Source organism: Ursus americanus, chromosome 23, assembly GCF_024610735.1.
Source record: "Ursus americanus isolate L20-20 chromosome 23, mUrsAme1.1.p, whole genome shotgun sequence".
Classification (NCBI taxonomy): domain Eukaryota; kingdom Metazoa; phylum Chordata; class Mammalia; order Carnivora; family Ursidae; genus Ursus; species Ursus americanus.
Window position 1 is genome coordinate 32,150,973 of NC_142149.1, and position 23,424 is coordinate 32,174,396.

Here is a 23,424-nt window from a genome sequence, read left to right on the forward strand (position 1 = left end):
ACCATAGCCCATACTCTCCCCAATGTCCATCACCCAGCCATGCCATCACCCAGCCACTCCATCCCTCCCACCCATCTCCACCCCAGCAACCATTAGTTTGTTTCCTGAGATTAAGAGTCTCCTCTCTGGTTTTGTCTTGTTTCATTTTTTCCTCTCTTCCCCTCTGATCCTCTGCCTTGTTTCATTTTCACAGTTTTAGACAGATTTTTAAAAAATCCTAGCTCTACTGTTTACTAGCTGTGTGACCTTGGACAAATGCATTAACATCTCTGAGCTTAAGTTTACTCATCTGTTAAATAGAGATAATAACATAGTCCTCAATCCCATATTTGGAACCCTGAGAGAGATTTTTAAATTCTACGAGCTTTCAGTATGTATACTTTATATCACATAAAACCCTAGGGAGCGTGAGCTCTTCAAGCATTAATAGTCCTACAAGAAACATATGAATATACTAGATGGGATTAATGAAGCCTATGAATGACCTCATATCAGTTGAAGTTTGCCATCAAATGAGCTGCATCAATTTCTTTTTCTTGAAAAGTGGAGCATGAGAAAATTTAGAAAACTTAAATATTAGTTTGCCGAAAGTTAAAAATTGCGCAGAAGAGAAACATCCTCAATGGTATTGTAACCAACTGGGAGATACAACCTATTGATTAGACATAGTGAGACTAGCCCACATGGGAAGGACAGGGAATGAAAAGCAGCTCAATGAGAGTGCTATTAGTACCTTGTGAAAATAAAGGAAGAAAAATATAATTGCTTGTATCCTGTCAAGTGTTTTTTTTACCCTGCAGATTTTACTTATTGAATACTACTGCTCTGTTATTGTTTCATATGAGTTCTGCCAAACTCACTTTTGATTTTCAGAGCTTTTTGGAATTTGAACTGTGCTGCAGGTATATAGAAAGGTGGGATCTTCCTTCATCAGGTTGTTGTGAAGATTGGATTAAATGAAACAATGCCCGTAACCTGTCAATACCAGCTCCTAGAACATAAATAAGAGCAAGATAAATATTATTGTTACTCTTGTGTTTAAGACGGAAGTGTTAAGCCCTTACAACTCTTGTTTCCAGGCCCATTATCTTGGCATAGGGTTTTGCTTCGTGCGGTGGTTTGATGTTCAGATGAGTTTCCTTGTAAAGGTGACTGAGATATTTGAGGAGAAGAGGAGAGAAGCATTTTTATTCTTTGGAGGTGTAGAAGAAAGAAGGTGAATGGACTTTGAAGCCAGATAGATCAGGGTTCAAATTCCATAAGATCAGCTTTAAAAAAAGCGAGAGAGGGCGAGAATTGCCTATCTTCCAGGTTGTTTTGAGGATTAAATATAACTAGACAGGATAGAAACTGCTCTGTACACATTACGTACTGAAAAATGATGGTGGCTGTTTTGTTAGAGTCCGTTCAGGAGGGCTTAGGTACACCACTTACCCACTTACAGTCCAAAAAGCATTTAATCAGCCACTTTCATGACTGAAAATGAGGGACTTGGACAAGGATCAGAGAAAGCATTTATTGTACATAAAGAAACAAAGCACTGTTACCATGATCTATCCACAGGAAGATGGCAGCAGGCCCTCCTCTGTGACGTAATGTCATGGGATTTAACTTGTTGGGGGAGGAGGGGGTACAATAAAGCCTGGGAGGAGCCTCTTCCCCTCCCCACACAGGCAGAGGGGAATGTTTTCCCAGGTGATATGGTAGTGTGAGAGCCTGTAGTTTAGCCTCCAAGAACTTTCTATTGTACTGTGATTTTAAAATGCAGGTTGCCCCTCTTATTATAGAATATCCTTGAAGTTTCAGGATTAATGTTGTCATACTACAAAGTAAGAGTACATCTGTTGATCAGTATTCTCTGAGGACGGACCCTATCCATTCCTGCTTGGATCCCTACTGGATTCAATTCAGATACAAACCTTGAGAGAGGGCCTACCTTGTGTCAGGTGCTGAAAACACAATGACATCTGATAAGGTTCCAGCCCAGGAGGGACTGGCAGAAGGATGGTAACTGATAACTCCTAATAGGGAGTGCAGAGTGTTGAGTGACATAATAGCACCATGAATAAAGTGCTGTGAGGGCATAAGGAGAAAAAATAAATTTTTCTAGGGAGGTTAAGGGAAACTCCTCCAAAGAAGTGACATTTGATCTGATCTTTGGCCTGAGTCATTCAGCAAAAGGCTGTGAGATGGAATGATGAGAGAAAAAAGCAGAGGGGGAGGGGGGGTTAAGGAGAGAATAACATTCCAAGTGAAGCAAACTGTGGGGTCAAGGGATTGAGGCAGGAGGCATATTCATTCATTTGTTCAGTTATTTATTGAACAAACAAATACCGGTTGAACGTAGGATACTCTTCTTGGCATGGGGAAAACAACAGGAAGCAAGACAGACAAGGTCCCTGATGCTGTCATGGAGTTGCACTTTAGAGCTGGATGGGACAGAGACAGAAAACAAATAAGTGAACCCGGTATCTTCAGAGAGTGATATGCATTATGATGAAAATAAGATGGGAAAAGATATGATAGAGAGTACCCTTGGGGGGAGGTATGAAGATTGGGTAGTCAGGGGGCCTCTCTGGAGGAGGCATTTGACCTGGGAACCCAGTGGCAAGGAGGCAGCCTTCTGAGGCAAAGTGTTTCAGGTGGAGGGAACAGCAAATAAAAATACTATAACAGGCCTAGGCTTGGTGTATTTGAGGAAAAGAAAGGCAGCCACCTTGACTGGAGCAGCCTGAGCAAAAGAGCGATAGGGGAAGACCAGGGAGGTTGGCAGACCTGGTTAGTAGGGCCTTATGGGTCATCGTAAGGAGTTTGTTTTGAAAAAGTACCATTTGGTGTTGTGTAGAGAATGCATTGGAAGCAGGGAGATCAGTTGGGAGGCCGTTGCTTACTCTATGCAAGAGATGCTGGTGGCTCCAAGCAGGTGATAGCAGCAGAGACAGACGTGTTCAGAGCAAATACACATTTTTGAAGTAGAGCTGACAAGACCTGCTGACGGATTGGTGTGGCGGTGAGGGAAAGGAGGATGTAAACATACCAAATGCTACGACGTGGATGTGCAACAGTGGGAACATGGGATTAGAGAGAAGCAGCTGGAAAAGAATGGCTGTTAAGGGGGCACCTGGGTGGCACAGTGGTTAAGCGTCTGCCTTCAGCTCAGGGCGTGATCCCGGCGTTCTGGGATCGAGCCCCACATCAGGCTCCTCTGCTATGAGCCTGCTTCTTCCTCTCCCACTCCCCCTGCTTGTGTTCCCTCTCTCACTGGCTGTCTCTATCTCTGTCGAATAAATAAAATAATAATAATAATAAAATCTTTAAAAAAAATTTAAGAATGGCTGTTAAGGCTTTGGGAATGAATGAATTTGGCCTCACACAGAGGAGACAAGTGTACAGGGCCACTAACAAAGCCAGGCCAATAAACTGTGAGGCCAGGAACCTCTCAAACTTTTACTGCAAGGGTTTTTGTTGTTGTTGTTGTTGTTTTGTTTTGTTTTGTTTTTCAAGAACTCTCTGGCTAAATCTGAACAAATTTATGTTTTTCCCTACATTCTCTCCATCTCGTTTTTTGGCTTACAGGAGAAATATCTGTCTGTTCTCACACACTCTCCATTGGCCCCAGCTTCTCTCCTCGGTAGATTCTTCAGAATACTCTCACCTAAGTCAAGCAGGAAGTTCTGCACATAATACTGAGTGTGTATGTACTGAGGGGCACGGAGAGGGGCTTGCTTTCAGAGAGAGACAGAAGTTGCTTCTACCACTTTGTTCCACTTCTACCTTCATGCTTAGCAAACTCACCGTCCTTGGCCCTTTTGACTGGGAGGAGGCATGATCAGGCTTATTAAATATTTTTTTGTTGTCCTTGGCGGGCTGGCTGGTTCTATTGTCGCCTGGTCCTACTGTCCTGTTCCCTTCTTCTGTCCACGGCATACACACCACAGGCCTGCAGGGGTCCTCAGATCTCCCTCTGAACCACTGCACCAGGCTTGTCCTCCTTAGCTAACGTTATCTTTTATTTAAACAGAAACAGTAGCCACCAATCTTGTTACATAACATCCTGGTATCCTAGGGTGTTAAACCGATGCAGCATCTACTGTTGGGGGGTGTTGATCTGGCAACACAAATATTCACTAGGAGAATATTGCTGAAATGTTGTAACAAGTTTGACTTCCTGGCCTGCCTTAGAATTTTGGAAGGGAAGGGACTTTAGAGATCATGCTATCTCAATCTTCTTTGTTTTCAACTGTGAAAACGAAGGCCTAGCGAGACAAAGAAATTTGCCCAGAAGGCACGTCAGGGCTAGAAATCAACTTCTTGATAATCTAAAGAGTCCACCACATTTTACTTAAAGGATTGTTAAACCTTTCTTGATCATGATTCTTTCTTATCTGAAAAGCTTTTTTTTCCCCCTCCAGCTTTAGACTTTCCAAGTTTGTCAAATGTGAACATGTGACAGTGATCTGGTGCTCCTGCTTACACCCAAACTGCAAATTTGAGACTGATACATATGTAATGAATGAATTTGAGGTATTTTTGTTTTTACGAACATCTTACTGACATTAGGACTGGATTCACATCCAACCATGCAAAGTAACTGAACACGATACGAATGCAATGTGTAGTAACTAAATCAGATGTATCTTAAAGACAGCTGGGTATAGTTGCAGGTGAAGTTAGAGCCACCTGGGGATCTACCCCAGTTAACATTCTCAGTTTATGTGCAAACCAGTATATGGAAGGGGGTGGAATTAGCTGTACCTCCAGGCACATCTCAGATCCTGAGAGCTGCTCAATAAAACATGGGGCTTCCTACTGCTCTCTGAGGAAGTGCAGAACTTCAGTGGTGAAGTGAAAAGGCTGGGCGGCTCTGCTCTCTTCCCCTCACCCCTGCCAGCATTCTTTCTCAAACTGACCTGTTTTCCTGCAGGGAGACTGCCCCACTCCACCCACCTGGTGCCTTCCTGGATTTCCTGACTGCCTGGGCTTATTTTTTAACCTTCTTTTCCTTGAAAAACACTGATCCAGAACGTGGGCTCCTCCCCTCTGGTCACTGACCATCTTACTTTTCTAAGCTAACCATCTGCATTTCCCTTCATAAGCTCTGGAAAATCAGCAGCAATAGGGGGCTGGGCGCCTTCCAATTCCCCTACCACATCTTTCCCACTTTTAATTCGCTGAAATTACTGGCAGAACAGAGAAAAGTGGAGAAACGCCTTGTTTCTGACTAGGGCCTGGGCTGGTTTGGCATTATCTTATTCAATTCAGCTGGCCGGGGTCCTGACAACCTCTTCAGGTAACTTAGACTCTGAGTTAGAAATGGCTAAGGTGTAAGGAGGGAGTTACTGTCTTGGCCCTACCAGTCTAAGTACTATACAGCCTCCCCACTCCTAACCCTAGGTTCTAGGAATCCCAGCCTTGACCTGGGGACAAACCCCAAACGCAAATAAACGGTCTCCTCCCAGGCACTGAAAGCCAACCATCCTCATCACTCTCTCTGTTCCTTGGGCCAGTTGCCCTGTTTACCCAGGATCCGCCGGCTCAGCCGCGGCGGGCCAGACCCAGCACTCGCTGCACTCCCCGCACCCCAGCCCGGCCAGGGCAGAGGGGTGGGGGGTGGGTGGTTGGGGAAGCGGGGGGCGGAGTTCCGTCCTTCGCTGATTGGCTTGGGGCGGATGGGCTGCGGCCGTGCCGAGCCAACCCGCGGCGTGTTGCTATGTGCTGAGGCGAGGGGATAGGCGCGGGGGCGCGTCCGTCACAGGGCAGCCCCCGGCCCCGACCCGGAGGGATGCGGAGTGGCGGCGGCGGCAGTGGCGGAGACTGTGGCTTTAAGAGCGCGCCCGGAGCCCGGGAGCCAGCCGGGCGGTCCTTCGCTGCTGCGCACCCCGGCGGAGCCGAGCCCTGCGCTGGCCGGACGGGGCAGCCTGCTGCCGGGTAAGCAAAGCTGGAGCGCGGCGCGGGCCGGGCGCGCGTGGGCGTGGGGCGCGCTGTCAGCGCGGACGCCTGGCACCCAGCGCCGGGCACCGGTCCCGTCGCCCCTCCGGCCCGGCCCCGGCGGAGCGCGCGGCGCCCTCTGCGCTGCGCCGCCGAGGCGGGGTCCGGCGTGGGGTCCCCGTGGGGGCCGCGGGCGCAGGGGGCGGGAAGCGGGCCGCCGGGGCCACGTGACCGGTTTGTTTACAAACACTGCCGGGCCCCGGCGGCTGCCTGCGGAGGGACCCGTGGTGGCGCGGGTGCCCGGGTCGGGGTCGGGGAGTTGTGCGAGGAGCCGGGCAAGTCTAGAGTGCGTGGTTTGGCGGATGGGACTTGGACACCGGGTCGCTGCTGCTTCTCAGCATAGTTTCTGCGGGCTCGGGCTCCGTGGGGGTCGGTGGGGTGTTTCGAACGCTTCCAGTCTCCGGCCGGTGACGCTGGGTCTCGGCTGGAGAGACTGGGTTCGGGGGCGCAGCCCTCGGGGCCCCCGCCTGTGGGGGACTGGCAGCCCTCGAAACTCCCAGGAGCGCTTGGCCGGCCCTGGGACGAGTAACCGCAGCCGAGTTCCTGCCTGGCAGCTTCCCGGAGCCTCCCCACTGTCCTTGCCAAGGGGGTGGGCGCCGAGTTGTCTTCTGCCCGACGGAATGTAGGGGCCTCTCCACCGAGTACCTCCCAGGAACTGGCGCAGAGGGGCAGCCCCGACCTCTCACTCCTTCAAGTTCACCCTCTTTGGCCGCTGACCTCCTCTGGGTGTCTTGACTCAAGTGGTGGCTTTTCTGCCGTTGGGGGTTGGGGTAACCACCTGTTCTTTTGGACGAAGCCCAGGAGACTGCCACCTCTGACTTCACTCTCAGCTTACAAGCACTTAAAAAGCCAAGTGAGTGAGAGTCCTCCGTTTTTCTCCGTCCCAAGTAGCAGACCCTCCCACAGTCCCACCGCCATGAACCACACACGAAACTGCTCCTGGCTTTGCTGGGGTTTTGGCTGTTTCGGCCTTCTTGTCAATTTGCTGTCTTGGAGTCTTGAGGCTCTTTTAAGTGTCCTTGCTGATGGTGCGTCTAAATGCTAACAAGACATCTAGCTATTTATCTTCTTTGCTCTTCCTCTCTTGTTCCTTCTCTTCTGGTCCAGCAAGATGCGGTTGCTTGTCCTAGAGCGTTGGGCAAGCAGGAAGTTGTCTCTTCTCTGTACCCCATTTGGTGATAGAACATGGGCAGAGCAAGGAACGTAGGGGTTTTAGAAGTTAAAGTGACTTGCCAGAGGTAACTCCTGTCACTGGCTCTGGGGAGGGTCTTGACCTCACATGGTTGATGCTCTTCGATACTCTCCTGGTTGTGGGAACTCCAGGCCTTGTAATCGGTGGGCTTGGATGACCACTCCCTAGCTTTCCTTTGACTTCATCATTGCCACAGGATACAAAGGTGGGCTGAATCTGCGTCTATTCCTCTTCTCGTTTCCTTAGCACTTAAACTAGGCTGTCTTGGCCCTGAAGGGGAACATTTGTAATTCCTCTGAACTGTGATATGAGTGGCTATGTAAGTCCTTTACCAAGGAACAGGTCTAGCCTGAGGAGAGTTGTGCAAACTTCCCCTTTGGCACCATCCCTTATCCCCAGCTCATGATGAAGGTCTCAGGCAAGAGTGGGGGCCTTGGGCTTATACCTCTCCTTAATTTATTTGCCTTATTGGTTTAGGGTTTGATAATAGAATTTCTGGGATCTGTCTTGGTATCTTACGCTTGAACTAAATAAAAAAGCTTGAAGTGAGGGGTGGAAAATGGAAAGTAAAACATCATGCACAAGAGTACTGTTTTCCTTCTTCCCTCTAGGAAACTGGTTTCAAACTTTGAGATCCAAAGTAAGGAATACCTTTTACATCACTGCATTGAGGTCCACAGCTGTGATAAGTTCCAGGCAACAATTGCCCTCCTACCTGCAGTGTGCTCTCTATATAGTTTTTTCTTCTTAAGTAAACAAACAAACAAACAAACAAACAAACACCCCAACTACTGGTCATGGCCTTTTAATTTGATTTCTTGACCAAATGGGTCAATGGTTGATGGCCCACAGTTTAAGAAACATTGCTCTAGGGCAGAGGTCCTCAAACTTGAATGTGTGCAAAGATGACCTGAATAGTGTTCAAAAATGCAGTCTGTCAGTCCACTCTGGAGATGGTTATTCTCAGTGGGGTGCATTTTTATTAAGTGGACCATGAGCTTGTGATGCAGGTGGTCAATAAGAAACCCTGGTCTAATGGAAATTGGGGGCAATGAACAATGAAAGGCATTAACTCAATATGAAGCATGCAAAGCCTTAGTCACGTATGTGACCTACTCTGCAAACCCAAGATCACTCATTTGCTAGTCACACTAGCCTAGGCTTTGAAAAGTCCAAGTTGTTTGCTTTGAGCTGCTGTGAGGGCTTGGCCATAAGACCCCCATCCCTCCCACACCACCCTGCCCAGTCCACTTGAGGGCTGCTGTTTCAGTGTTCTGTATGGCTGGATGTTTCTAGGTGCGTGGGGTTGGGGTTGTGAGTAGTGCTGATGAGTATGCTGTACTATTCATAGATTATTACAGTCATTAAAACAGTGAAAATTCAGATAGTTTTGAGGCGGTGACATAGTTATTAGGCCTGGGGTTTTAACAATTGGCTGGCAGAAAATGTTGATATTTCAGAGCTGGGTATTCCAGGCCATGTGGCCTGGGGGAGGGCAGGCAGGCTGGTGATTTTGTTTGGGAGTATGGGGAAGTCAGGGGTTTGTCTGTCACAGTTGTTAAAAGAAGAGGCACAGGTTCCCCTGGCCACCTTGCCTACCTCAGCCTTCGTTCTTTCCTGGGATGACATCTTGGCTTCTATGTGCAGGTCAATCTTGTCAGTTACCTCTGGCTCTACCTTCAGGCACAAACATACACACACCTGATGAATCCACGTGTTAGATGTTTCCCTCTTACTGAGTCCAAACATGTTGGTAAAAGAAATTTCCTTGCATTAATCAAAGCTGCATTTAGCTTCAAATAGAACTCAATCCAAATTCAAATTCAACAATGGTCCTTCCTGCCAAAGGTATGCTTTATGTGGGAATACTAACTGTAGAATTGTTGAAATGAATAATGTTCATTTTGGTCAAGCCACTCACATTTAGGATGGTTAGTTTTGAGCCTGTAATAAAAAAGAAAGCAACAAATGGATGGCAAAGGATAGGATATCCTAGTATAGAAAAGGAGAGGGAAGAGAAGTCCAGGGGGGACTCAAATGGAGAATCAGGATCCGTTTCCTTTGTAAATTATCTCGGGCGTTTCCCTAGGGTCCATCCACAAACCACTAGGTGCTCTGACAGGTGCATTCCTTCAGCATGAAGGGGTCTAAAGCTGTGGAAGGGGAATCATTTTTTTAAACTTGAGCCTCCAATTATGGAAAGCCAGGGCCTGCAGGCTAAAGGTATTTGTTAGAGTTGATAGTTTTCAATGATCTTTTCCTTAACAGAAGACGAGAGATTTGCATCTTTAAAGGACCACACCTATGGGGATTTCCCTGAGATTTGGGAATATAGCCCCCAGAGGGTTTAAAATAAATGAGATTATGCTATTCAGCCTGTTTAAAGTTTTCCAATGGCTTCCTATTGCATTCAGACATAATCCAGCTCCCTTCCCTGTGGGCATTGTACATCCTGTCCCCTTCCCCCAGCCTCTCTTCCCTCTTCCCCTACAGGTCTTTACCTGGTCCACTTGGCTTCGGTCTGCTCCAAGTGTGCCAGCTTTCCTCAGGTTTCTAAAACATGGAAGGTTTGTTTGGTCATTGTTTTGTCATCCAGAATGCCATTCTCCAAATTTTTACATGATTGGCTCTCTCACTTGGGTTTCAAGAGAGCCCCTCTCAGGACAGTTATCTAGAACAGCTCCTCCCTTCCCTGCCCCTCAGCCTCTCTTAATCCCCTTAACTTTATTTTTTTCAAGGCACTTTAATACCATCTGGAAATACATTGTCTCCTTGATGGCTGGATTGGAAGCTTGGGAGCGTCTGTCTTGCCGCCTGCTGACAGTACCTGCTGACAGGACCTGGCATGGGTAGCTCTGGATACATAACCTACTGCAGAATGAATGAATGACTAAAGAGAGCCAAGGTTTTGAGACTCTTAAGAGTAGGAAGTAATACTTTATTTCCAGGAGGAGAAGAGGAAAATGATTTTTCTCTCCCTCTTCCTGGGGTGTGATAGTGCTCCCTTGGAATTTATTTCAGGATTTCCGCTTTTCACAATATTTTTTTCCCCTTTTATAGTTTTTAATGGGTCTCCAAAAGTTCCGTTGTCATTCTGTTCTTAATAAACAACTCTTGCCTCCCCCAGTACCTTTATTTTGTTTTCACTCTTCTGACAAATAAGCATTTCTCCCAGTAATCACATTTCATTAATACTAGGAAGCACTATAAGTAGGGCTAAGAACCTGGGCTTTGGAACCAGAAAGATCTAGATAATTAGCTCTGTGACCTTGGACAATTTGTGAAAATTCTCTAAATCTCTGTTCTTTGTACGATAGGGCTAATAATAGTTACTATCACACAGAATTGATGGGAAGACAAAATGAGAGGATGTATAGGAAACCAGGCACAGAGCCTGGCACATAAGCACTTGCTGTTAGCCTTAATGTATTTATTTTAGAGAGAGAGATGGAGAGAGTGAGTGAGTGCTGGAGGGGGAGAGGGGCAGAGGGGCAGAGGGCGAGACTCTCAAGCTGACTTCGGCCCACGCGCTCAGCCTGACTTGGGTTTCCATCTCATGACCCTGAGATCATGACCTGAGTTGAAACCAAGAGTCCCACACTTAACCGAATGAGCCACCCAGGCTCCCTGCTGTTAGCTTTTAATAATAACACAGTTAGGTTTCCCTCCTCTCTTTGGCAGGAATTCCCAACCCATTGATTTGGGAGTGTGCAGTAAGAGGGAGAAAACCACCAGAGCTTAAATTAGTGCCAGTAAATGAAGACCAAACATGTCCCTTAGATCTATCAAGACTAGAGGGGAAGTTAGGAATCATCTGATCACAAATTGCTGCCCAACTTTTGATAACACGCATGTGGAAGAAGTCATGGAAGTTTTTGGATGGACATGTTGTCTGCCTGTTCCTCTGGCCATTCTTAGTTTTATCCTTGGATTAAGCTGGGCAGTCTGAAAGCTGCATATTTGGGCCACATCACCTCAGCCCCTCCAGAATAATTTTCACTGAGATGAACTTTGGTGTCCTTCCCTTTGCTTTCACGGAGGGACACAGTCCAAAACAGCTTAATAATGCTACTACATTTCTCAAGGGTTGATGTTGCTGCAGCCTTAAACTACAATTTCACTTAGTAGTACAATTTCACTTAGTACTTTAAGTAGTTAATAGGAGAAATTTCTTTCAGGAACGAGGGCCAGAAAAAGCTTTGCCTCTCCTGAGGAACAGGCATGATATTTCTTTGTGGACGATTGGTAATGTATAACTGATCATGTTTCTCTTTTTGCTTTGGGTTCCAGGAAGCACAGAGCCAAATCTGTGGCCTGACTTTGGTAACTTTAGGTCCCCTCATCCTAATTTTTTCCTTGTAATTTCTAGTTTCTCTAATTTCAGGTTAATGATTTATAATTCTTTTTTAATTGGATCGATTCTGACCTGGGTATTAAAATCATTTCAGATTTTACATTTTAGAGATACAAACATTGAGGCTCAAGTAAGCTAAAAGGACTTTTGCTTAAGACAGAGCTAATTAAGGCAAAACAGAGACTATAAACCATACCTTTTGTTTTTCAGGCCCAGGGTTCTTTCTACTCCTGTACATTCTGGAAGAATGTCAACTCCTGAATAAAACCCCAAATAACCCATAATGTCTTGATCCTAGGCAAAGCCTACCGCCTCTCCGTGATGAGGCAAAGGAACATTCTGCCAGTGAGGTAACAACACTACCACTCACATTCCTGGTTGGGTCAGCAGCCCTGTGCTCTTCTGTTTCCTGAGCTACAGCCTTCCTCTATGGTCTTGAGAATGTGGTATGTCCAGATTTAGTGGTTTTGATCTGAAACTAGATTGCCAGCTGAGAATGAAATTAGTCCCTAGTGTCTGGAGTTCCCTTGTCTCTTTCTTGTTGGGGAGGGAAGGCTTGATATCCAGATGGCAGTGCCACTGAGGCTCAAACAGGGTCTTCTGGGCATGGACAGGAGCTGAGTTTGGTTCTACTGAAGAAAGTGGCATTATTTTATCTGATAAGAAATTTAATCATAGGGGCGCCTGGGTGGCTCAGTTGTTAGGCGTCTGCCTTCGGCTCGGGGCGTGATCCCAGGATCCTGGGATCAAGCCCCGCATCGGGCTCTGTGCTCTGCTGGGGGCCTACTTCTTCCTCTCCCACTCCGCCTGCTTGTGTTCCCTCTCTCACTGGCTGTCTCTCTGACAAATAAGTAAATCTAAAAAAAAAAAAAAAAAGGAAATTTAATCATAGGAAATATTGACCTTCCCAATGATTTGTTTTGTTTTCCTATGCTGTTCTGGTTGTGAGTACCTGGGGCAGGAGAGGATAGGCTTGGAGCACATCCTGCCTGAGTCAGTAAAATTTTGATTCCTATTTTGAACTACAGAAGAGGAACCTCTGGCCTACGGCTGAAAATGAACCTTGGTTTTGCTTTATTTTCCTGGCTAATAGTAATTCAACAGATAATATAAGACCTTTGGGAGATAAAGATGGGTTAAGATATGGCCCCTTCCCCTAAGAGCATATACTCAGATATGAGTGATAAAGGCATATATGTCAATAACCAGAGTATAAGGTATAAAGAATTTAAAGTCATTTTGGAAATACAGAAAGAAGGGTAGGCGTTTTGGAGATGGGGCTGTGAAGAACAATGAGGATTTAAACATGCAAAAACACTCCAGGGGGAACAGTGTATGCAAAGGCACAGAGGTATGAACCTAAGAGGTAATGTATGGGGAATGTTCGGTAGGCACATGAAATGTTGGAAAGGGAACATTGGGATTTTGCTCAGGCTACTATTGCTACAGTTTACTTACTTTTTTCCCCCAAATTTTATTTATTTATTTTCTTAGCATCTCTACACCCAACATGGGGCTTGAACCCATGACCCCGAGATCAAGAGTCCCATGTTGTTCTGAGTCAGCTAGGCACCCCACTATTGCTACAGTTTAGAGTAACTCCATGGAAATGGATTGTTGCTTCCATTCACAGAAGAAGTCTGTGAACAATGGTTAGTTGACATAGATAATAGGCTTTCTCAAAAAATGGGACTATCCCTAGAGATTCTCAAACCTGGCTGCCCTAAGAATTTCTATTTCAACCAAAGGCCTGCAAAATCAGAATTTTCAAGGTAGGGAATCAAATAAGAGTAAGCAAATAATAACCCCCCACCCCCCAAAATTTCCCAAGTTTTTTTTAAGGTAGCCCACCCATACATGTCTGAGGTCGGGAAATCACTGAGATAGTTGATCTCTTTAGCAGAAACCAACTCCTAAGCATCCTTGACCTTTGGCCTCCTTTCCCTCACTGTATTTTTGCCACTTCCTTTTCTTCTCTTGTTTGTATCGCCACTGCATGTGTCAGCCATTATATTTGCCTCCTGTTTATCTTTTACTACGTTGGTCTTTTGTCTGTTGAGGGACCCTCCCTAAATTGATCCATGGCCAGATGGACCATAAAGTAGGAATGAATTCTCTTTCAGTATTTGTTGTATTAATGGTATAAACATGTGTACTATGTATAAATGCAAATTAAATAGGGCTTTTGGTTAGTTTTGTTTACGTGATTCTTTTCCCCTCATCCTTAAGGAAACAAACTATCACTACATATGACTACCACCTTAAAGCTAAAAACACCTTAGCAGGAAGATATGACAGGAACTGAAAACTGGCTTTTTCGTATGGATCTGTTGTCCTACCTTCTGGTTGAGGTTATTCCCTTCCCTCATTTGTTTTCTCATATTTCTATAATTAAAAGTTGAAGCAGTGAGCCAACCCTGAGAGTTTGAAGATGTTTTAAGAGAGCTTGACATTTTTGTTTGCATTATAATTAGTTGACTTAGACTCTTCCTCTGGAAGATATTCTGCTTGTTGCTCTAAAGGGCTCAAGGACCGAGGATGCCCGTCTTCAGACTCTTCTCTGGCTCATCTGGGTTGAAGGATCCATGGGGGGTAGGGGAGGCTGTTGTCCCGGGATTCAAATTCTGCTTCTGGTACTTTCTAGTGGAGTGATCTTGGGCAAATTGTTTAACTTCTTGAACTTTTTCCTCATCTTTCAAACAAGCGTAATCATCATAATGCCTGCCTCTCTGGGTTGTTGTGAGGATTAATTGAGATAATGCATATCAAGTCCTTGGCCCCTCATGGGACCATGATAGGAAATTAATAAACTGTAGAGTCCTGGAGTCTTACGACAGTTGCTGGAGGGCCTCAGATGACTCCTCCTCCCCTCTTCCCCTCACTTCCCACATTCCTTCCACCAACCTTTCTGAGCTCTTACTGCAAGCCAGGCTTTGCCCTGGGTATGAAGGATGATTAACCAGATGTGGTCTTCGACCAGCAATGGCTCACAATCTAGTGGGAAAACTGACCCATAAACAACCAGCTTGGTGAATGGTTCTTAAATTATATGAAAAAGCTGCACTGGGCAATGTGCATGGAGCCCCTTGATGTGCCAGGCCTGAAAGGAAAAGAAGTTACAATTCTTCCTAAAATCTAACTTGCATTCCCGTAGCAGGACAAATCCAGAAATCTGCTCTAGTATCAGTCTTTCTCCCATCCTCCTCCTTTTCTTCTTCAATAGATGGCAATACTAGATGGCAGTTTAATAATTCGTAGGACAAAATACATCCATCTTCGAGCTGAGGATGCTTGGGACTTTAGACATACAGGCATCCTTTTGAAAGTTGTCTGCCCTTTTTTTCCCTCTCGAGTTGTTAAGTTCAATTTCCAAATTCCAATTGTGGAGAGGCGGGGAGCCCAGCCACAGATGTCAGAGTCTAGAGTTCTGGATTTATTTGAATTGGGAGATTAAAGTGAGGACGCCAAAGGCCTGCTGACAGCTGAGCAACAGAATTGTATTGGCAGATTGGGGCGGGATGGTTTGTAACTAGTTGGGGCCCCAGCTGTGCCCTGGGGGAGCAGCAGTTAAAGAGAAATCAAGGTCACACCGTGCCCAGGGTCCAAAGACGTTCATTTATTCAGTAAATAATATTTGATCTTTCAGAGTGTGAGATACGACAATCAGATAATCTCCCCAGTAAAATACAACTGCAGCTGTGAAGAGTGCTCTGTGGAAGAGGAACCTGGGTAGCGGGCATTGGTGGAGGCTAAGGGAAGGGTTCCCTGGTGAAGTCATTTCTGAAGGTCAGCTGCCATCTCTTACCTTGCTTTCTTTTTTTTTAAATATATTTTATTTATTTATTAGCATGAACAGGGAGGGAGAGGGAGAAGCAGACTCCCCACTGATGAGCAGGGAGCCTGATGTGGGGCTCGATCCCAGCACTCCGGGATCATAACCTGAGCTGAAGGCAGACACTTTAACGAACTGAGCCACCCAGGTGTCCCCAAAATGTTGTTTTCTTGATACATGTAAATGACTGTTTTTACGTTGTGGTTCAAGTGGTGCCCTGTCTGGGGGCAGAGGGATGGACCCAGTCCCTCTCTGGGGTCCCAGATGATGAGAAAAATGTATTTGTTTTGTTTTAACCAGGATTGTCTTCTCTGAGCCTGGCTAGATAAAAAACAAAGGACCCATGCTGAGGGCAGCAGTCTCGGGGGGCTGGAGGAAAAGGGCAGATCTGGCCTTGTTTTGAACATGGAGTTGAGAGGCAGGGTCGAGGGACCCCTTTCCTTGCTGGCCTGAACCAAATCTGACAGTTCATTTTTCTCCTCCTCAGACTGCCCTGGGGGTTTTGTGGGGACCACCCTGGGAGAAAGAAGCTTTGTGGGTTAGAAGTCTGAGGGTTTCTCCAGGGGTCAGAAGTCCATGCCAGTCTGGGGAGGGTCCCTTGGGAAGCTGCCCAGTGGCACACAGATGGTGTGAAGGGCCAGGCGAGGTGAAATGGGAAATGTTTCTGCCATCAGACAGCACTCAAGTAAAGGCATTGGAGGGCCTTGTCATGTGTCACATTGGAGCCATGGCTCCACAGTACTGAGTGTCATGCTCCCATCTGCCAGCCCAAGCGAGTTGACGTCACAGGAGTTTGCTGGCTTTTTAACTTTGTGGAGCGTTAATGGTGTGTGAGTCCCATGTAATGGCCAGATTTAGATATTTTAAATGTACTGGCAAGTGTTTAAGTAAGATTAAAAATATCAGCTTTGCAGGGCAGCACAGTTTCACTGATGGTCACTCGTTTTACTCAGTTAATTACCATTTTTAAAAAAGTATTTTATTTATTTGTCAGAGAGAGAGCACAAGCAGGGGGATCAGCAGGCAGAGGGAGAAGCAGGCTGTCCGCTGAGCAAGGAGCCCGATGTGGGACTTGATCCCAGGGTTCTGGAATCATGACCTGAGTTGAAGGCAGACGCTTAACCAACTGAGCCACGCAGGCATCCTATCAGTTAATTACCATTTATCAAGACTCTCCAGAGGGGAAAAAAGACTGATGTGCCTGAGACTAGGAGTCCTGGGGAAACCAAGGGGCGTTAAAGACTGGCTTTGAACTTCAGGATGCTCCCAGTCTGGGAGACAGATGTGAATAGTGTGATGGGACACCATTCGGAGAAAAGAGTTTTTTGCATGCTGGAAAAAGGGGGGCCACCACCTCTGCCTAGGGTCTGACTTGGGTATTAAGGGATGAGCAGGCATTTACCAGGCGGTGAAGATAGGTTAAGGCTTTGCAAGAGGCTGAACCAACTTGGGAAAAGGTAGTGAACAAGCTGGGTCTGCTGGGGAAACAGGTTTGGAGTGAGGTGGGAAGGTGATGGTGAAGATAAGGAGAATCAGCCCAGTTTCTTGGTGCCTCCTGAGGGGTTGGACCTTGTCCTATAGGCTGCTAGGAAACCACTGGAAGTTTTGAAACATGAGAGATGTGATCAGATTGTGTTGTATAAATAGAATTCTAGAATGTGCTGGAGAGGTAAGAGCTGAGTCAGGGAGACCAGCTTAGGAAGCCATCACGTGAGTTCAGAATGAGGGAGAGTAGGGCTCACATAGTGCTGCTGGCCGTAGCTGTGAAGATGGTTGTGGGAGACTGGATTACAGAGCCAGGACCATCGGTCCCCTAGACAGAGTATGACGTTGAAGGGAGAGAGACTAAAGGGTCTTGACTGCTTTGGCAACTGGGCCTTCAGAGAGAAAGGAACAGAATTAGCGTGAAGGTGGTAGGAGCCAGGGGAAGGGGAAAGATGGTGCTGGCTTTGGATGCGTTTGGTTTGAAGTGCCTTCCTTTAGAAAGGGATCCTTTAGAAAGGGATCCAGGCTTCAGGGGCGGGAGGCAGAGGTTTAGAAGACTTGGTTGTGGTTGAGGATGTCCATGGGGAGCAGGCAGTCAGGCACATGGTAGAAGCACCTCCAAGGAGTCGGAGGAAGGAAGAGCAGCCAGGAGATGGAGGCCTAGAGGGAGCGAAGCGGGAGAGGCACCATGAGGTGCAGAAGGGAAGAGTTTAAGGGAAAAAGTAGGCTGAACCAACCACAAGAGAACTAACTGAATGCAACACCACGGCCAAATAGTGTTAACATTCAAAAGTATTAGTGTTTGGACTTGGCATGTTGGAGGCTGCCCATGTTTTTGTAACTCAAAAGCCTGGTTGTGATAAATGATATTCATGGAGCTTTGCCAGAAGGTTCTGTAGCTCTTCCATTCCTCTCAGAGCCTATATCACTGGATCCAGCCAGATCATCAGAAAGCCGTGTTCTTGGGCTGCCCTGATTTGACCCCCACATAGAGTCCCTTTTACTGAATTGCCCTGTGGTGTTAACTGTTACGCTGTGCATTTTCATGGAGGGACCTCTAAGAAACAGTCTTGCAAGAAGAGTTTTATGGTAGGAATGGTTGATCTGTGCTGAGGATCTTGTCTACTGGGTTCACTGCTCATCATCTCCTCTGCAACCACCCACAAGAGAAATGTCTCTTAGAAAATCTGTAGCTTGAACAACCAAGATTTATAGGAACTGTAAATCTTGTAACTACTGATTTTCTTTTCTGCCTTGCTTACTGGGGAGCTCAAAGCCAAATACACAGTCGAAATTCAGTAAATATCTGGCAACTTAATAGCATGCGTTTCTCTGTCCTGACTTCCTTGTGTTCTTCTCTTTTTCTTGCTGTAATTTCTTCATCTGTTTTAAAAGTATTGTTTATGTTTTTGTAAGTTACCTTAAATCCTTTTTGGAGTTGGGAGTTGTGTAAGAAAAAGAAGGAAGCCATTGATGAACTTTGGTCAAGTGTCCTTGGTAATGAATCTTCAGACAGGTTGGGCTTTTTACATTGTTTGTTTTTTTTATTGAAATTGTAGAAACAACCCAAAGTAATATCTGATCTCTTCATAGCCAGCTAGTAACAGCTACTTCTATCTGATATTTAGTGAATTACATGCAAGTGTCAGGATGTTCACCTCTTCTCTATGTGGACACGGATGCAGGCCTCATGTGGGGACCTCCCCAGGCAGAGTACTGCACTAAGGGCCATGTGGTAATATATTGCTCTGCTAACAGATGTTGCAAAGGCACCGTCCAGCAGCCATTTCTGAGTGGACTCCGCACGATTAACATGTTCTGTGACCTCGATGAAATCAAGGTCTTAACCACAGTGAAGGGTGGTGGGTGGATAGTGTGCTCTGGGGCAGGATGTGGCTGGCAGAGACGACATTACAATGTGGAATCAGGACTTTAAGAGCCGAAGGATCCTAGAGCTCATGTGGGATTATCATCTGACAGATAATCCCTGTGAAGTCAAGACTAGGCCCTGTGTCCTGGGTACAGATGAATGGCTGGCTTTGTTTATGAAAGAGAGTGGTTCCCTGACTATCCACGCTGTCTTTTATCATCATCTGGATGAATTTGAAGTGAAGTACCCCCTGGGTCCGGTGCTCTACAGTGGGTAACTATGAAATGATGACAGTGATTTTCCTGTGTGCCTTGCTCATCAGCCCTACGGTAGTTATAATAGGGGCATTTCAGTAAAGTTTTCAGTAGTGGCCCCATCCTGGGAGTAGTTGAGTCAGTGTGGGCCGCAGAGGTGACTTTTCCACTGTGCTAAGTGATGGAGTGGCCTGTTGTTTGGAATGATACAGCAGTCAGATCCCCCACTAAGCCACAAAAACCTGCTGACACCACAGTGTACCTTTAAGTGCATTAATTTAGGCCCCAACCCTCTGCCCACCAGGAGTCAGCATGGGAGACAGAATGCTGCTCATTTGGGCCTAGGAGCCATTCCCGCACTTTCTCTCCCTTGCTGGTGAGGACGATTACAGCTAATGAGGGTTATTGAATGCTAACTCAGGCGCCAGGTGCTCTGCTGAATGCTGCTCCACTTGCAGTATCTCATTTGATTCCTTTTGTCTCCTCCATGAGGTAGGCAGTGGTGTTACTCCTCTTCAGGCAACTTGCCCAGTGGTGATACAGCTAGTGAGAAAAACCGAGCCTGGACCCCAAGTCCGTCGGCCTCTAGATCCTGTAATCCCTTAGAGTGGATGACACCTCCAGCCACTCACCTGATCGTCCAGGGAAACTGGGTCTCTTGGCTCCCTGGTCTGGGTTCAGGATTCTGGTGAGATTAGGAATGGGGAAGGAGGACCTTCCTCCTGGGATAGAGGCCTTCCACAGACGTTGTGTCTTTTCTGCCTCCCAGTCCTAGAAATGGCTCATCTGGTCCTTTACCACTGCCCGCCTTTTATTGCCTCTAATCAGGACTTCTCCCTTTCCCAATACATGTATATATGTAACCTAGCCCCTACAAAGGCAAAGAATGGGCCTGGATGTCAGTGATTTGATTAACACCCAGGACTTAGAACATCTTCTGTAGCCCAGAAGAACCATAGTTCTGGGCATCTCGGCACAAGATCTGAGTGGGGGCAGTCGCGGAGAATAGTATTTCATGGGCCTTGGGGACCCAGAGTAGCTTCGCCTCCTACCTCATTATTTGGATGGGGAAGGGAGGGGCCTCAATCATGTCTGCTACCCACACGGGTGTAGGACAGGTCTAGTCAGTAGCCCCATGGGACGCAGAGGGAGTTCAGTTCAGTAATGGCTGCTACCGTATGCTGTGTGCTGTTGAGTTCAGGGAGTACAAGAATGTGGTCCCTACCCTTGGAGCTTACCTCTAGTAGAGGATACAGAGGCAGAAAAGGATAATTTTAGTTTCCATAGGATGAGAGTTAAGATAGAGGTGAGCCCAGAGGAAGGACCAATAAGCCCCATGTGGAGGTGGCATTTGAGCTGAGTCTTAATGGACAAGTTAAAGGGCCTGGTGAGGAGAGGTGGGAAGGATGCCTCAGGCTGAGGGAATGGCATCAAGGAAACTGTGCAAAGGTATATAAAGTGTGGTCTATTAGGGGGAACTAAAAGAGTTTGGTTGCCAAATTGGGGCACTTAGGAGAGTCCCTGACACATGGTAGACCCTTAAATGTCAGTTTAAAAGATGGGAGTGTAGAGGATGAGGTGGTAGAGAAGAGTCTGAAGCAGTTCGTGGGTGTCGATGGTAGATGGTTGTCAGTGGTGACACACACTCGGAACTTTATTGTGCACTTACTGTATGCCAGGTGCACATGCTGGGTATTAGCTTAGTTAATCCTCACAGAGCCTTATGAGGTTGATATTATTATTCCTATTTTCCTGTGAGGAAAGCATGGTCCAGAGAGGTTAAATAAACTTTCCCAAGGTCACACAGCTTGTATAGGATAAAACTGAGATTTGAAACCCCTGAGTAAGTTTCTAGAACCCATCTTCTAAACCACTGCCCAGTATTGCCTTTCTGAAGGCCATGAGAGTGGTCATGGTCAAATCTGCTTTTTAAGTAGGACTGGCTAAAAGGCAGAAGGTGGATTTCAGGGGGAAAAGAGGCCTGCTAGGGCTGTGTAAGTCAGAGATGGGATGTTCTTGGTACTCCCCTAGGGCCTGTGAGAGCATGGCCACTGAGGAAGCCACCTCTTAGAAGGACCTAAGTAGCAATTAGGGAAACTCTCCTATGGCTCCTCCAGTGTCGTCACCTCCTGTCTCACCTTGAGAAGTCAGATCTAGGTGTGGAGAAACGTCACCCCAATAGTATCATCTCCTGTGATGCCTGAGGACAAGCCAGAGTGTCCTCATAGAAGTAGCAGTGTAACTGTCAGGCCTCCTTTTTCTTTTTCTTCCTTTTATAAGCAGCAGCATGTTTTTTTTTTTTTTTTAATTGACCACTAAGGGTAATAATAGTTGTAACGGTGGTGTGTATTGCGTGTCTGCACTGTGTATGCTCGGACAGCCTCTCGTTTGCTGCTCATAACCCTGCGTATGTTGGTATTGGTTGGGGGCACTGAGGGTCCAGTGGTTGGATAACTTGCCGAAGGTCACTGAGCTAGAAAGGGGTAGATGCGGTTTGTGATTCCACAGCCCACTTCTTTTCCAGGCAGTCTTTGTTCACACTCCACCACACACTCAACAAAAACAGCAGTGGGATGGTCCCCTCCTGTGGCTAGAGGTGTTACTTCCCCTAGTGAGTTCCACCTTCTCAGTTCCTTTTCTTTTTTTAAGATTTTATTTATTTATTTGACAGAGAGAGAGGGTACCCAAGCAAGGGGAGCGGCAGGGAGAGGGAGAAGCAGACTCCCTGCTGAGCAGGGAGCCCAGTGCAGGGCTCGATCCCAGGACCCTGGGATCATGACCTGAGCCCAACGCAGATGCATAACTGACTGAGCCACCCGGGCGCCCTCCCCTCCTCCCCCCCCCCCCCCCCCGCAGTTTCTGTGGCCCCTGTCTCCCACCTCATTCATCCAGTTCCTTTATGGCTTACCTAGAGCATCCGTACTTCCTATCCCTCCATCCTGGGGACACGAAGTTTCTCCTTTGAGTTCCAGCTGCCATTGTGGCTCCTTGTGGAAAAGGCCTGTCAGGTGAGACAGCCAGGTTCGCTGTGTGCTCCCTGTGCTTCTGGCTCTCAAAGTGCAGTATCTGAGGCGTTTGTTTTTAATCATAATAGTTCACATCTTTGCTTTCCATGCTGATCAGCAGGAGCAGCTGGGGGTGGTAGCAAATCTTCCTTTAATTTCCACTGTGATGGATTATTGCTTCACTTAAAATGGTGTTTAATTTGTACATGTGCCCTGAGGCTTTTAAATATTGAGCTCATTTGATTATTGTTGGAAATCAATTTGGACTCCACAGTACGTTGGACTCCACGAGTTGGACTCATGAAGCCCCATGGAGCTTATGGCCCCATTACAAGTACCAGAGTCCAAAAGTCAAAATGTGGTGAGTTCTGCAGCCCCATACCCTTCATTTCTTCCTTTGAAGAAAAAAACTCAGGGGCACCTGGGTGGCTCAGTTGGTTAAACATCTGACAACTTCAACTCAGGTTATGATCTCAGGGTCCACTCAGCAGGGAGCCTGCTTGTCCCTCTCCCTCTGTCTGCCCCTCCCCCTGCTCATGCTCCCACTCTCTCTCTCTCTCTCAAATAACATCTTTTTAAAAAACTTAAAAAATAAAAAATCCGTCTATTTTACCTTCCTTCCTAAGGATTGACTCAAAGAAGCAGCTTTTAAAATTTTCCCTTAGGAGGGAAGAAGACAGAGGTGATTATTTTTCAGACCAAGCTGTCATCTCTTTTCTGTGACAGCCTACTCTCTCTCTTCTCATGCACGAGGACCCTCTCTTGATAATGCTTCAGCTTGCTTTCTACTCAATCCTCTCATTGCTTCCAGCTTGCCCTGTCGTGGTTGGACAAGATGCATATTTCAACAAGCCACTTTTTCTTTCCTTTCTTCTCGGGGAATGCGTTCCATTTTGGATGCCTGTGAATTCTTGTGAAAGAGGGAGAGGAGCAGAGTGACCCTGGAACAGCAGAATCTCATGCCGGCTGGCTAGGCTCTCCTGGTTTCTCCAGCACCAAGCAGATTGGGACGTTGCTTATGGGGTCGATTCTTCTCTTGTCTTTTTAAGTTTAGAGCTTTGGGGTGTGATGAATGTATGCATGGGTGTGTGTTTGTATGTGACATGTTCACATTTAGGACAGACCATAAATGCTTCTTCCTCAGAAGGTAGCTTTGAACAAGTTTCGGAATTCAGATTTGAAGCTGAGCATAACCAGAAACCCCTGCCTGCAAACTTTTTTTTTTTTTTTGTTTCCTACAGAAGAGAAGTGAGAGAAGAAATAATTCTACTCTGGGGAAATGCATAATTTAGAAGCTGTCTGCATGTATAAGAAAACAGACTCTGTGGCTGCTCTGTAAACCCAGACTGGCAGCCAGGGCTCGTTGTTTCCTTTTCTTCCTTTAGTGTTTGTATAACACTGATGGGACCCATTCTCCGAGTGCTCCCCACTGGGCAGCGAAGGC

The 23,424-nt window shown here is 46.6% G+C and overlaps 1 protein-coding gene across 4 annotated transcripts in view; it reads left to right on the forward strand.

Moving 5' to 3' along the window:
* The first annotated feature begins 5,628 nt into the window (after nt 1-5,628).
* YPEL2 (yippee like 2) overlaps nt 5,629-23,424 on the forward strand; it is a 61,516-nt gene continuing 43,720 nt past the window's right edge. Inside the window, exons 1-2 of one of the 4 annotated variants that reach the window (XM_045773681.2) lie at nt 5,794-5,928; nt 15,181-15,320. The gene's annotated coding sequence lies outside the window, so the exon portion shown is untranslated. Of the gene's footprint in view, nt 5,929-9,918; nt 11,981-15,180; nt 15,321-23,424 lie in introns of all 4 variants that reach the window. The other 3 variants (XM_045773680.2, XM_087854556.1, XR_015721332.1) reach the window with 3 other exon arrangements.